This window comes from Mixophyes fleayi, chromosome 3, assembly GCF_038048845.1.
Source record: "Mixophyes fleayi isolate aMixFle1 chromosome 3, aMixFle1.hap1, whole genome shotgun sequence".
In the NCBI taxonomy this organism is placed as follows: Eukaryota; Metazoa; Chordata; class Amphibia; order Anura; family Limnodynastidae; genus Mixophyes; species Mixophyes fleayi.
The window spans coordinates 143,080,161-143,094,292 of NC_134404.1; the positions used below are offsets into that span (position 1 = coordinate 143,080,161).

The window sequence follows — 14,132 nt, forward strand, 5'->3', positions numbered from 1 at the left end:
GTGAGGCTTTTCACAGTCTTTAAATGTTTAAACCTAGAAGGATCTCTTTATCTTTAAACACTATTCGAAGAATCTTCTGTGGAAATACCCCAAATTAGCAAAATTGATCTACATTTATTTTTTTGTTTAGAAAGAATAGTTTTATTTGCAAACAGAGGGCGAAACGCATATAGTACATATGCAATTACTTTTAAGTCATTATCTAATAAACATAAAACAGATATAGAGGCGCTAGTAATTACTTGATTAAAAAATTATTGACATTTATTGTTATAAACATACACCAGGAACATATATTCCCTAAATAGGGATTTTAACAAAAGGCTCCTATACCTTGGGTGGAGCAGGTAAAAAATCACAGCACTATCAGCTATGAGCACTCGGACAGTTATTTGAAATGACAACCAATATTAATAAAAGTCAATAAACTCCATAGATGAATTGAATGAAAGTGGGGATGACACAATTTGTTAGGAACTCATATAGTGTAGAGTATTATGTTAGACTCTTGCTGAAATACATGTCCAGATGGTATAGCAAACACCATATATGAGTTCTCACAATGCCGTTTATGCAATGGTATAATTTATCAAACCGGCATCATCTCCGCATGAGAGACCACCAGGGAGAGAAACACAATATCAATGGTTTGAAAAGAATAAAGGGGGCAGTGCACCCTTGATCTTAATACAAGCTGGATCTCTTCTGGTGAAATATGATAAAATTAGATCACCATCTTCAGTATAAGGAGAGCGCTTAGTATAGTCAATGTAGCAAACTGCAGTTTGGAAATGTTCTTTTGAAAAAAAGAAACCCACTTTTTGTAGCGTGGTTTTGATCTCTCACCCTCTAGAGTGTCCTCAGACGGTTATTGCGGCTCACTGAAGCTTAGCGTAATATAACCTCAAAGTTTCATCTTCCAGAGCGTCCTCAGACGATTGTTGGAAATAGATGCAAAAAACTTTGAATGGAAAAGCCGTTGTTTCGTCCGTCAGTCTGCATGAGATACAAACAAACCAGATATCCGCTAGTGAGATCCCCGGGGTCTCTAGATTTTCAAGAAAAACTTTCAAAGTTATAAATGTAAAAGCTTGACGCGTTTCTCAACAGATGTCGTTTCATCAGAAGCAGGATGATCCTACAAAAAGTGGGTTTCTTTTTTTCAAAAGAACATTTCCAAACTGCAGTTTGCTACATTGACTATACTAAGCGCTCTCCTTATACTGAAGATGGTGATCTAATTTTATCATATTTCACCAGAAGAGATCCAGCTTGTATTAAGATCAAGGGTGCACTGCCCCCTTTATTCTTTTCAAACCATTGATATTGTGTTTCTCTCCCTGGTGGTCTCTCATGCGGAGATGATGCCGGTTTGATAAATTATACCATTGCATAAACGGCATTGTGAGAACTCATATATGGTGTTTGCTATACCATCTGGACATGTATTTCAGCAAGAGTCTAACATAATACTCTACACTATATGAGTTCCTAACAAATTGTGTCATCCCCACTTTCATTCAATTCATCTATGGAGTTTATTGACTTTTATTAATATTGGTTGTCATTTCAAATAACTGTCCGAGTGCTCATAGCTGATAGTGCTGTGATTTTTTACCTGCTCCACCCAAGGTATAGGAGCCTTTTGTTAAAATCCCTATTTAGGGAATATATGTTCCTGGTGTATGTTTATAACAATAAATGTCAATAATTTTTTAATCAAGTAATTACTAGCGCCTCTATATCTGTTTTATGTCTATTTGTCTTTTGGTCTAGGTTTGCATCCTAGCGTTTAGGGGCAGCTGTAATTATCTTATAGGTCCTATCTAGCGCCCTAATATTATTTGTACAACCATTATCTAATAAGCAGGTATACAAACAATAACCCATAATATGAAAATAAAAACCCATTGAAAAATAGGTATTTCTATTTATTTCAAAGTGATTAGGGTAGCCACAGCCCTACTAAATTTCACCCATGGTCTTAGAATAGTCTCTAACTGTTCAGCAACCTCCCAGTGATCGTATAGTGGCATATTGACTAGAGTTGAAGACAACTAGATTAAATAATAGTTATATTAGCATTCTTATATTGAAATCATTATCTATTTTTAACATTAGGATCTCAAAGCTATTCTCATGGATTAGAAAACATCTAACTTAATTCTATTCATATTTCTGAATTGATTAGTTTTCCATTTGACTGCAGGAAAACTAAATGATTTTTATGCTTAAGCACTGGTAATGTTCTAAGTGTGCCACTTGCATTAATGTGTTCACATATTGGAAATTGTTAAGGACGATATTGGCGTCATATGAATAAATAATAAAAATGAATAATAAAGTTGAAGGTGGAAATAAACAATGGAAAGCTTTTTAAAAGATTAAAAGCTGTTCAGATTCAAAGCAGAAGTAAAGTACCATGCTTTCAGCAGACCAACACTGTTTCCTTGTTGTATATGCACAGTACTATTTTAGTGCATGTGAGTTATAAAGGCAACCTATGATTCATACACATAGGAAGTTATTTAACAACATACATAGAAAACAATATAATACAAAAATAGTAGCGCAACACACTAAGGTATATAGGAGAGTCACCTGAGCGAGCAGCACAACTGAGGGGTTAACCAATTCCCCCACACATTAAAACCATAAATAAACAAAATCGGTACTCAACACAGTTAACAACAAAGGATGAAGCAAAAGAACAATCTTGTTCCTGAAATATGGGAGAAAATATTCTAATGTCCAATCAAAAGTTTAGGATATTAATGAAACATTGGAATACTCTCTTGAAAGATCCTGTCCTAGGGAGCATTCTGCAAACCAAACCAAAAGTGGTTTACAGGAAAGCTGCTAATATAAATTCTAAACTTATTCGGATCCACATTCCCATCAAACCAGTTAAGAACACCTGGCTGGGAAGTTTCTCAAGACAAGTTAAAACTGGATTCTATTACTGTGGAGATTGCATCAATTGTAGAACGTTATGATGCACTAACACACGGTTCCAATACTTTCAAATCTAGGATTACACATGAACTATTCCACATACAAGATTTTCTAACTTGCAACAGCATGAATGTAATATAGTTGTTGGAATGTTCATGTCAGTACATAGGCTGCACAGTTAGAATTGCGCATGAGAGTTAGTCAGCATGTGCGGAATATTAGAAAAGGTTTCTTACAACATAATGTATCGCAACACTTTCAATCTGTACATAACAATGATCCAAAGGGTTTGAAGTTTGTAGCCATCAAGCAGGTTGAGAAGAACTGGAGGGGAGGGGGTTTCCTATATAAGATCAATCATGAAGAGGCCAGTTGGATATACAAGTTGAAAACTCTTGTTCCACATGGCCTCAATGTGGATTTCGTTTTGAAGTCTATTTTGGGGCCGCGCTAAACTATCCATAATATTAGATGTGGGCTCAGCATTATCAATATCTGCATGTCTCTATTATTTTACTATGTGTTATAATTGAATAGGGTGTATTATTATTATTATCACATATGGGTACATTCTAGATGACTGCTATTAAGATGTAGGCGCTATACCCATCAAGGTATGTGTGCATTTTGAATGCAATATTCAATCATTTATAAAGTTTAGATTGTTTGGTATTAATATGATCAGTACTGATGGAATGACTTGTATTTGATTAAAGTGTATGATCAATCATTTTATTTTATTTTATTTCATTTTTTTACTTTTTATTTTTCTGGTTATAGCTACCAACATAAACTAATTCATTTTTTATATGTGGACATATGGGTACACTTCAGTTAAGTGCCATTCTAATGATAGACAATATACCAATCAAGGTATGAGCGTATTTTTAGTACATACAGCTATGAACAATAGAGTTGTAACCCACAGTATATATGAAATATTTATAGATATAGAAATATACTTTTTAAATTTGGTGCAGAAGGTCAAAATCTTTTTTTTTTATATGTTTTAAGTACATGTAATGTTATTTAGAAATGCTTATGTATTCATATGCCGGCTAAACATATCATCTATTCATTTATTTGTATGGCAATGATGTTATCCGAGAGATCACATTTGCAATTAATTATCCCATTTAGACGGGTATTTAAACAGACCTCTGTGCACATACAGTTTCCTTGAAAAAGGTATATGGATGAAACACATTGGATATTGCATGGTTTATATACAGGATATCATTATTCTTAAAAGCTGTTTCCTACAGAGTTTATGTAAGTGTATTTTCATCTTGTAATAAAAGCAGTGTTTTACAGTTTCACAATGGGGTAGCACAGTGGCTTAGTGGTTAGCAGTTCTGCCTCACAACACTGGGGTCATGAGTTCAATTACCAACCATGGCCTTATCTGTGTGGAGTTTGTATGATCTCCCCATGTTTGCATGGGTTTCCCCCGGGTGCTCCGGTTTCCTCCCACACTCCAAAAACATACTAGTAGGTTAATTGGCTGCTATTAAATTTGTGTGTGTTAGGAAATTTAGACTGTAAGCTTCAATGGGTCATGGACTGATGTGAATGAATTCTCTGTACAGCGCTGCAGAATTAGTGGCGTTATATAAATAAATGGTAATGATGATGGTCCTTTCTATATTTTTCCTCTAATGCATTGCCTACGGAGCTCACATTCACACCTACCACAAGCTACCGACCACCAACCCATTGCAAGTATTGGGTCAGCTGACTTGTACAAATGGAAAGTCAGCTAAACAGCGAGAATTACAAGTGAGGGTTTAGAGAGTGCATGGTTGGGAGCTTCAGCGCCTCCGGACAGAGCTACCAGAGCCCATGCTTATTTATTTCGCCTCAAGATAATTAGATTCTCACACTGGAATAAGGGGTGGATGCCGGGATCACCATTATTACATTGATGTTGCATCGTCTTGATGTTTAGGCAGCTTTCTGTCAACTTTAGATTATTTTCTCCCATATTTCAGGAACAAGATTGTACTTTTGCTTCATCCTTGGTTGTTGACTGTGTTGAGCACCGATTGTGTTTATTTATACATTGAAAACAACACAAAATAAATCATCTTCTACTGAGTATAATAGGGTGCTTAACTTAACTGCTGCTCAAAAGTAACAGGCCTTGTATCTGTAATAAAGTATGATACAAGCAAAATAATAAACTAAAGAGCACACGTATAACTAACAACTGTATTCAGTATTTATTAAGAAACTGTAATAATGTTACGTTAAAATGATGTAAACACAAATAAAATTATCATACATACTAACCATGGCAGGTCTAAATGATATATATCAAAGTACTAAAAAGTTAATATATTTATCCAGCTCAATCAGTTTGTAGATGAAATTTATAAATCCCCAATCCTTTGGGTGTGATCGCCCTCATATAGAAAACATGAATACATTTGAGTAATCCAAATATTAGTGTGATGCAGAGTTCTTAATTTTGCCTCATTTGAAAAAATCAGGATGGGTTTGTGAAGATGTAATATCCACAACATGCAAATAGCAAACTTGTAGATATTAGTCAATTTCTTTGTAGGTACCAATAAGGGCCAGATTGTAAGTAACCACCAATTCAGCCCTTTTCAGGCAATAATGGAAGCCATTTGGAAAGTAATTGATCATTATTATTTTTGAATAAAGAGGCAGCTGTAACTTGTAATCCCAAATATAGTTCTCTGTAGATAGAGTAGGTTGGAATTTCTCAGAATGAACATAGTTCCCAAGCAAATAGAATAGAGCCAGATAGAATTGTGAATTAAATTAGGTGATACCTACCCGTGCAGGTTACTTCAGGAATTTTTAGTCCAGGATTCTATCGGGCTCAATTCCAGGAACATGAACAAACAGATCAACAGCATGTATATCAAATGCATGTTCAGTGAGGGTTTATATGTGAGGTGTTCCAATAAGCTCACAAGAGAAAGCACACTTGCACTGCGGCTCAGTACTAATTGTTTTCCAAATTTATGAAAGAGTTTACCATAGCAGGTGAACCGATTAGTCTCTTGTGTAGCCTTATATTTAGAATGCCGGCAGTTTACACTTACTGTTTCTGTGTGTGTTCGACAGTGGAACTTAAAGCACCTCCTGGTTGCAATATCCCGGTTGTTACTGCCATGTAAGCTGTATCTACCTACTTTGTGCCAATATGGTTCAGGTAAGGCAAGAATAGTTCCTCAGGTTGTATTGGAGTAATTTGGAATCCTTATTCTTCATCTGCTTGTGATTATCTCTGCGTTGTGGCCTGTGTTCATCCAACGCATTTGAGATTAATGGAGCTTTCATCAGGGATAAGAATGGTGTGGGTTGCTGGTGATTAAGTATTATGCAGATTTATGGGATCATGCAGGATGTTCCTTCATGTTCGCCAATGCTGTAAAGTTTCTCTGGTCTATGGCCTTGTTCTTCCAGATGTAGTATCATATGGACTCAAGGTATTGTCTATTGGATAGGTACATTATGTGTCCAAAGTGCTAATGATTTTCAACAGTTGTTAGTTTTATTAGTGAGTCCCTAGGCTGTTTAATCAGTAGTTTAAAGGTGTATGGAGGATAAAACTGATTTTATTTCATAGTTCACTTGCCAAGTAGACAATATGTTCCTACTATGAGATTCTGTCCTCCATGCACCATTAAGCATATGATTAAACATCCTAGGGACTCACTAATAGACCTAACAACTGGTTCCAGCTCTATTCCCATGTTTTAACAAGCATTGAAAATGCTAGTAAAAGCATGACCTTTGACCCAAATGGCTAAGGGGGCTAAATCTGACATCTCAGTGCTGCAAATATAAATACCCTATGGGTATTTATAAACATCCATTAGGTATGCATTATACTAAAGTTCAAATGCTACGCCAGTCAACAGGAATTGCCATTCAACTGAACCACAGAATGACTACTTGGTGTGGTTAGACTCCTCACAATTCATTAATAATACCCCATTCATACTGCACCAAAATCCCGTGTTTTTGCCGGGGTGAGCTCAAACGACCCGGGTCTTGGTGCAGTATGAATGGTACAAGTCAAAAATCTCGGGTCTAAAAACCCGGGTCTTCAACCCGGGATTTATCGAGGGGTAATTCCTGGGTCGGACCCGCGTTGCCTGCACTATGAATGGTGCAACCCGGGTTTTTCAACCCGGGTTGCACAGAAAACAAGCTGATTGGCTGTCTGCCTGTCTCTGGAGGATGATGTCATCGGTGGGAGCCGTTGGAAGATTCGAGAAGGAGTTTAGGAGAAGTGGTGGATGGTGGAGTGCAGATCAAGCTGAAGCAGAATCGGAGTTTGTTGGAGAATGACGGCCATGATGAAAAGTAATGTGGTAAACAATCACCACCCACTTTTGCATCATCTTTATGCGTCAAAAAAACAGTCACCTTTCAATGACATCACTATTTTTCAGCCAATGAAAACTGCTCTGGTGATGACTCCCACAAATTGCCAGGGCACAGACATTCCCGGGTCCGAGGTGCAGTATGAATGGTGTTTCTGAGCTGGGACGCTCCGAGCCCCGGCAAAAACCTGGCTTGAAAAACCCGGGATATTGCCGGGGCGGCAGTATGAAAGCGGTATCAGTCTATAAGATGAGAAGCACCAAAAACTCCACTGAGACTTTAGGGTATCTCTTGGTGGTAAAAAAAAAAAGTTAAAAGTAAAAGCACAGGTTCCTCCCAAGCATGACAAGACCATTTCCTTCCTTCATCATTACAGTCATATATTTTGTGTAATAATGAATCACCCATAAAAAAGAGGAAAAATAGTGAAATAACGAGGAGTTTATATTTTTATTTTTTGACACGTCCATGTTTATATTGATATTACTTTTATTAATTGTGTAAACACTATGCATATTTTTCCTCTTTTTATGGTGGTGACTTATAAGGAGATGAAGTGGTAGTAAGAAGGTGCATTTTAAAAGAGGCGGTAGATATAGCAATTGTTTGGTAAGAAATGTTGAGTGTCTTTCAAACAAAATAGTTGAAGTAGACATAATGATGTGGAAAAGAATTATGATGGGTATTGGGTATAACTGAGACTTGGCTGCAGAAAAATCATGCCAGGCAGTCAAATTGAAAATATATTGCATGGTTAGGAGAGATAGAAAACATAAGAAAGGGGAAGGGATTTGTGTGCATAGAAAATTAGAAACCTTATGGTTTGTTATAAAATAAATAACAAAAGCATTTGTAGTGAAATTCAATTATTACTACAAATTGAAAGAGCAAGAAAGAAAAATGTGTTCCTCATCATAGGTGATTTTATCTAAACAGATATAAATTGTTATGTATTAAATAAGTTTTAGTAGGTGACTGCTGGACTAGGTACTATCAAATAGAACAGATATTATATACAATGTATATTGGGCAGCACTGGGGTCATGAGTTCAATTCCCTACCATGGCCTTATCATTGAGGAGTTTGTATGTTCTCCCTGTGTTTGCGTGGGTTTCCTCCGGGTGCTCCGGTTTCCTCCCACACTCCAAAAACATACTAGTAGGTTAATTGGCTGCTAACAAAATTGACTCTAGTCTGTGTGTGTGTAAGGGAATTTAGACTGTAAGCCCCAATGGGGCAGGGACTGATGTGAATGAGTTCTCTGTACAGCGCTGCGGAATTAGTGGTGCTATATAAATAAATAAATGATGATGATGATGATGATGAATGTACAGGTAAGGAAGCACTTAGGGAATAGTGACCACAACATTGCAGCGTTTGATTATATCTTCAACAAAAACTTTTTATGGGAGCTAAAAAAATATACATTTTAGAAGGGCAAAGTTTAATCACAGAGTAGCATTGAAGCATGTAGACTGGGAACATCTAATAAATAAAAGCACAGCTTACAAATGAGACATATAAAAATGTGTTAAATACCATTGCAAAAGCATAAAATTAGGTCAACAAACTTTCACAAAACAAAAGGGCAACCAACATGGTTAAATAGGAAATGATAACAGGTTCAAAGGAGTAAAAAACAGAGCATTTCAATTATTAAAACTAGGAAAAATGGAAAACTACTTATGTAAATACAAGGTAGGTAGCAAAATATGTTAAAAAGACAGGTCAGCAAAGACTGAAAAAACATATTTCAAAAGATGCCAGGTCTAGTCCTAAAATGATTTTCAAGTACATATATAGCTATAAAAATAAAACATATTATATTAGGCCACTAAATGGTTTAAAATAATTGTAGGCGATAGGGAAAATGCTTATTTCAATTTGTTTCATTTGTCTGTGTTCACTAAGGAAGAAAAAGTACCAGGACATAGGTTGTATAGCAATAGCCAATGAACACCATTAAATGTTACTTATCTAACACAAGAGGATGTGCAGAAATGCCTAAACAAAGTAAAGACAGGTAAAGCAATTGGCCAAAGATAACATCCACCCACATATTCTAAAGAAATGAAGTTTGTAATTTATAAACCAGTATTACTTCTATTCATAGAATCCTTCATAACCATGTCAGTACTACAAGATTGGCAGTAAGATGTGGTATCTTTAAAAAGGGGGAACAATATCGGAAACAGGGAATTATAAACCTGTGACCCTGATTTCTCTTGTGGGTAAAGTGTTGGAAGTTATTCTGAGATATTTTAGAAAACAATTTGATAACACAGTGTCAACACTGTTTTTTTAAGGAATGGTTATGCCTAACAAATAGAATATGATTTTAAAAGGCTGGAATGCATTCAATATTGTTCCAAATAAATTTGGTACAACAGATGAGATTACTGAGATTACAGAAAAGAGAATAGAGAGTAATGTATCAATGAGACATATTCAGACAGATCTAAATATGTTAGTGGTATACCAAATATACAAGTAATGGGCCATATTATTTTTAATTATTTTATTAATGATCTTGAAAATGTCATTGAAAGTGAAGTATACATATTTCCTGATGACACTAAGTTATTGTCATGCGCTGTCCCTGTGCTCTCCCATTCGCACAGGGACAGACACCTTCTCTGCTCCCGGAAGTCGTGTCTGGTTGCCAGGTAACCAGATGCACCAGACCCAGCTGGCCGGCAGAGTCCTCTGCGCAGGCACATCCCATAACGCTACTTGGAACCCAGCGGCGGCTGCTGACATCAGCCCCGCCAGTAATCAATTTCCATCCTGGTCCCTATTTAAGGAAGGCTGTGGCACCACTAGGGTGCCAGAGTAATAAGTCCCCTAGTCATAGGCATTTATGTAGTTCCACATCATCTGGTTTGACTCCACGGTTCTTGACTCGGCTTTCCCTGACATTTCTTTTGGATTCTCCCTTGGGCTCTGTAAGATTTTCCTGGCATTTGATTTAGGCTTGGCAGACTATCCCATTCGATCCTCACTGTGTACTATGATGTCCACATGGTTTTACCATGGCTTTCCAACTACTTATATATATCTCAATGAATGACCTTCTGGAGAAGCACGACGTCTCTCGCAGCTAAATCCAAACCCCCTTGTGAACCTGGTGAAGACCAGAGGCATGTTAGACTCTGTGTCTCCAGACAGGGTTGCGTCAAATTCAGCAGATAGCTCCAGTATCCTGATACTTAAGTAGGGCTATTAACACAGAGCAGAATAGTAGCATGATACAGACAGATTTAGTCAAAATGGCAAACTTGGCACTTTATCACAGATTTAATTGAAGGGTTATGCACCTATACCATGGTAAGAACTATGCTGCTTACATATTAAATTAAATCCAATTGAAGAAAACTGATATGAAAAATAGCTTATACTATTTAACAGAATGCTGAGTAGAACACAAAGGCAGGCAGTGGGTGCAAAGCCAAATAAAACCTTGGATGCATAAAATGGTAGATAAATACATGTGATGCAAACATCTTGCAACCATTGCATTAGTTACATATTGAACATGGGGTACAATTTTGGGAGACCACTGTAAGATGGATATAGGAATGCTAGAGTACCTTCAGAGATGGAAAAACTCATTAATAAAAGAAATAGAAGGATAAATAATAAGTAGAGGATGAGAAAACTAGGTTTATTTACTTTAGAAAAAAGGTGTTTTAGAGGCAGCATAATTATTATGTATAAATAAATTCAAGATCAATGCAAAGATTTGTCTAATAAACTTTTCCTAACAAGAACCATACAGAGGGTGTTTTAAATTGAAAATGGAAGAAAAACCAATAGCATAGAAAGAGATAATTTACTGTAAATGTGGTTAAGCCATGGAATACCTAATCACATTTGGCGGTAATGGAAAAAGCACACATATCATTTGAACAGATATCAGCATTGCCAACCACATATTTCACAGAAGTAAACCCTACTGACATCCATACATTGCACAGTAATAGCCCCAATTCCAAACTATATGTCAGGCGCCGTCCCCGTGCTGTTTCCGTCACACAGGGACGGACGCCTGCTACTACTGATGATCGCCTGGTTGCTAGGCAACCAGACGCACTTCCGGATCGGCGGCGGCCGCACGTCCCGTTGCTAGGTTCCCACTAATTCCGGCGGTGGTGTTCAGTGTCACCACCGCCAATGATAGGAAGGCTCCTCCACTATATAATGTTAGCTCTGGCACCTGGAGGGTGCCAGAGTATTAGGTCCCTAATCTCCAGCATCCAGAGTTTCTGCATCTTGGTATTCCTGTGTATGCTTGATCCGACTATCCTTGTTCCCAGTGCTCCTCGTGAATTGACCCAGGCTTTGTTTGACTTCTCTTCTATCTCCAACGCTCCTGATATTTGACCCGGCTTGCTCTTGACTATGATTTCGGACTTCCCTTCTGGCATCTCCTGATTACTCGGCTAGACCCGGACCACCTGACACCTCTTCCATTCTAATCGCTTCACTGGTTGCTCCCTCTGAGGCGTCCTGCGTGTCTCCCGTGGCGAAGTCCATACTCCCTTGCGGGGGTTCCTGGCGAAGACCTGGGACACGTTAGACTCCGCACCTCTTTGGTGAGTAGTGTAGAAACCAGTAAGATATATATTCCTGAGTTTCGTGACACTATATATGGCACAGAGATAACCACCATTCCCTTGTGTACTGCACAGAGATACTCCTAATGCCAGTCAGACATTGCAATGTGCTATGCCCATTGCCAGTTATATATTTCACACAAATACCCCCATTTCCACAGGGACCCCATGCTACATACCAAGCTGCCAAGTTGCCAACCTAAACCCGACTTCCCTGGCCACTTAACTGAACATTCCATGCTGTCTACGTTTTCTGGCTTATTTAAGGTTATGTCTGAATCAAATCAAAATGCCTATGCACTGGTGCTGGGAATTAATTTTGTTGCCTGAAGGTCAGGGTTATTTCTATAAGCAATTAGTGCTCAAGTTACTGAAAGATACAGTAACAGTTAAACAGTTACAGCAGAGAGAAAGGCAAATAAGATTTGTCACGTTAATGACACTATAGATGTCACTGACTGGTATTTTCACAACTAAACAGGGAGGTGCGGAGTCTAATGCTCCCCCGGTATTCACCAGGGACCCCCAAAAACGAGGTATTGACTTGGCTGCGTGAGGTGCGCAGGTTGCAGTTTTCCAGGTTAGTCACCAGTGCAGTGGATAGAGTACAGGAATGGGCATGCGGTCCAGGTCAGATACCAAACGATGGCGCGGTACACAGAGAGGATCCAGGACAATCTTCAAAGGCAAGCTTGAGGTCGAAATTTAGATAAGAGAGCAGTACCAAAACGCAGGACAACAGCGTAGACAGGAACAAGCCAGAAGTCAGGACCAAAACAACAATAGCAGGAACAAGGAACTGGAGACAGGAATGCTGGAGCTGGTGAATCAATACTCTGGCAACAGAATGGGGTTAGAAGGAGCTTGAAATAGTGGAGGACAGCCTCTGATTGGAGGCAAATGATTTTGGCGGTCAAATGCACCTAATCACCGATAAATGAAGAGGAGAGCGTCCCAATGCCTGTCAATGGGACGCTATTTCTCTGCGCATGCGCGGGCAGCGTAGGGCCCGAAACCGGAAGTGCATCCCATTGCTTGCGGCCCGTAATGAAGGACAGGCGTGCACCCCTGGCACCTATAGACATTGCAGGGATGGCGCCTGACAAAACTATCACCTAGTCAGTGGCCAGTGCCTCAGGCCACTCAAATTAGAGGAGACATCACTTCCAAGGACTTCTCTAGGGAAATAGTTTTGCTGGAAAGTCCCTCCAGCATTGGGACATATGTTTCATGTATCATAAACATAAATTTAAATGTTATTTTTAACATTTTTAAATTGCTGCTGGGTTGTCAGGCCTGTATTACCCCTCTGAAAATCCCCAAAATCACCACTGTCTTACTCACAATTAAGTCAACCTACGCCATAAACACTTTTCCTTGTGCTTGGCAACAGACTTGTTATTTCTCGAATTGTAGAGTCCACACCTTGCGTAGACTGCGCCATTGCACATGGAAATCTGTCACCAATGGCATCTACCTTCCAACCAAACCATCCCAAATGTAGTTATAGTTTATAGACAAAAAACATTACTCTGTACGAAGTGTATAACGAGCAGAATGAAAAACTGAAGTGTAACATTTCTGGAGTTGCATTATTTCCCTGAAAATAATCATATACAAAATCAATGATACATATACTTTTCCTACTGTTCTAATCCATTGCATAAAATCATGTCTATAATGTGCTTAAAAATATTCTGTATCTTTTACCATTTTTTTCATAAATGTTTACTTGAAATGACATATAATTGCTCTAATGTTGCTTACCATTGTAACATTTGTATCATGCAGACTGAATTGGCATTGTTGTATAGATCTCTGCTTTATTACTTTGCTAAACCGCCTAAGAGTACCACAAAATATAGGCTAACGTTGGCATTAAATTCAGGCAAGATGTTTCTTTCTATTATCTCTGACAAAGAACAAACTTGTACATACCCAGAAGCATTTTTCTATCCCATATACACATTATTTTAAACTATTAACTTAATTTGGGCCTGCCAACTCCACATTATAGACAATAGTCTAAAGTCTTCATAGACTTCTATGACATTTTTAGCTTTCTTGCCTGTAGAAATTCTCAATCATTGCAGCTATTAATCAATTTAATTTCTATTCACAGAGTGTGAACTACTTTGAAACCAACTTATCACTAGCTGGAATGGGTTGTTTCATTCTTTGAAATAATGTTAC

General features: G+C 38.0%; 1 long non-coding RNA gene across 1 annotated transcript in view; it reads right to left on the minus strand.

Annotated features, from left to right (window-relative positions):
• The window catches only part of LOC142142788 (uncharacterized), a 30,515-nt gene that overhangs the window by 15,497 nt on the left and 886 nt on the right, over positions 1 to 14,132 (minus strand). The window lies entirely within an intron of this gene.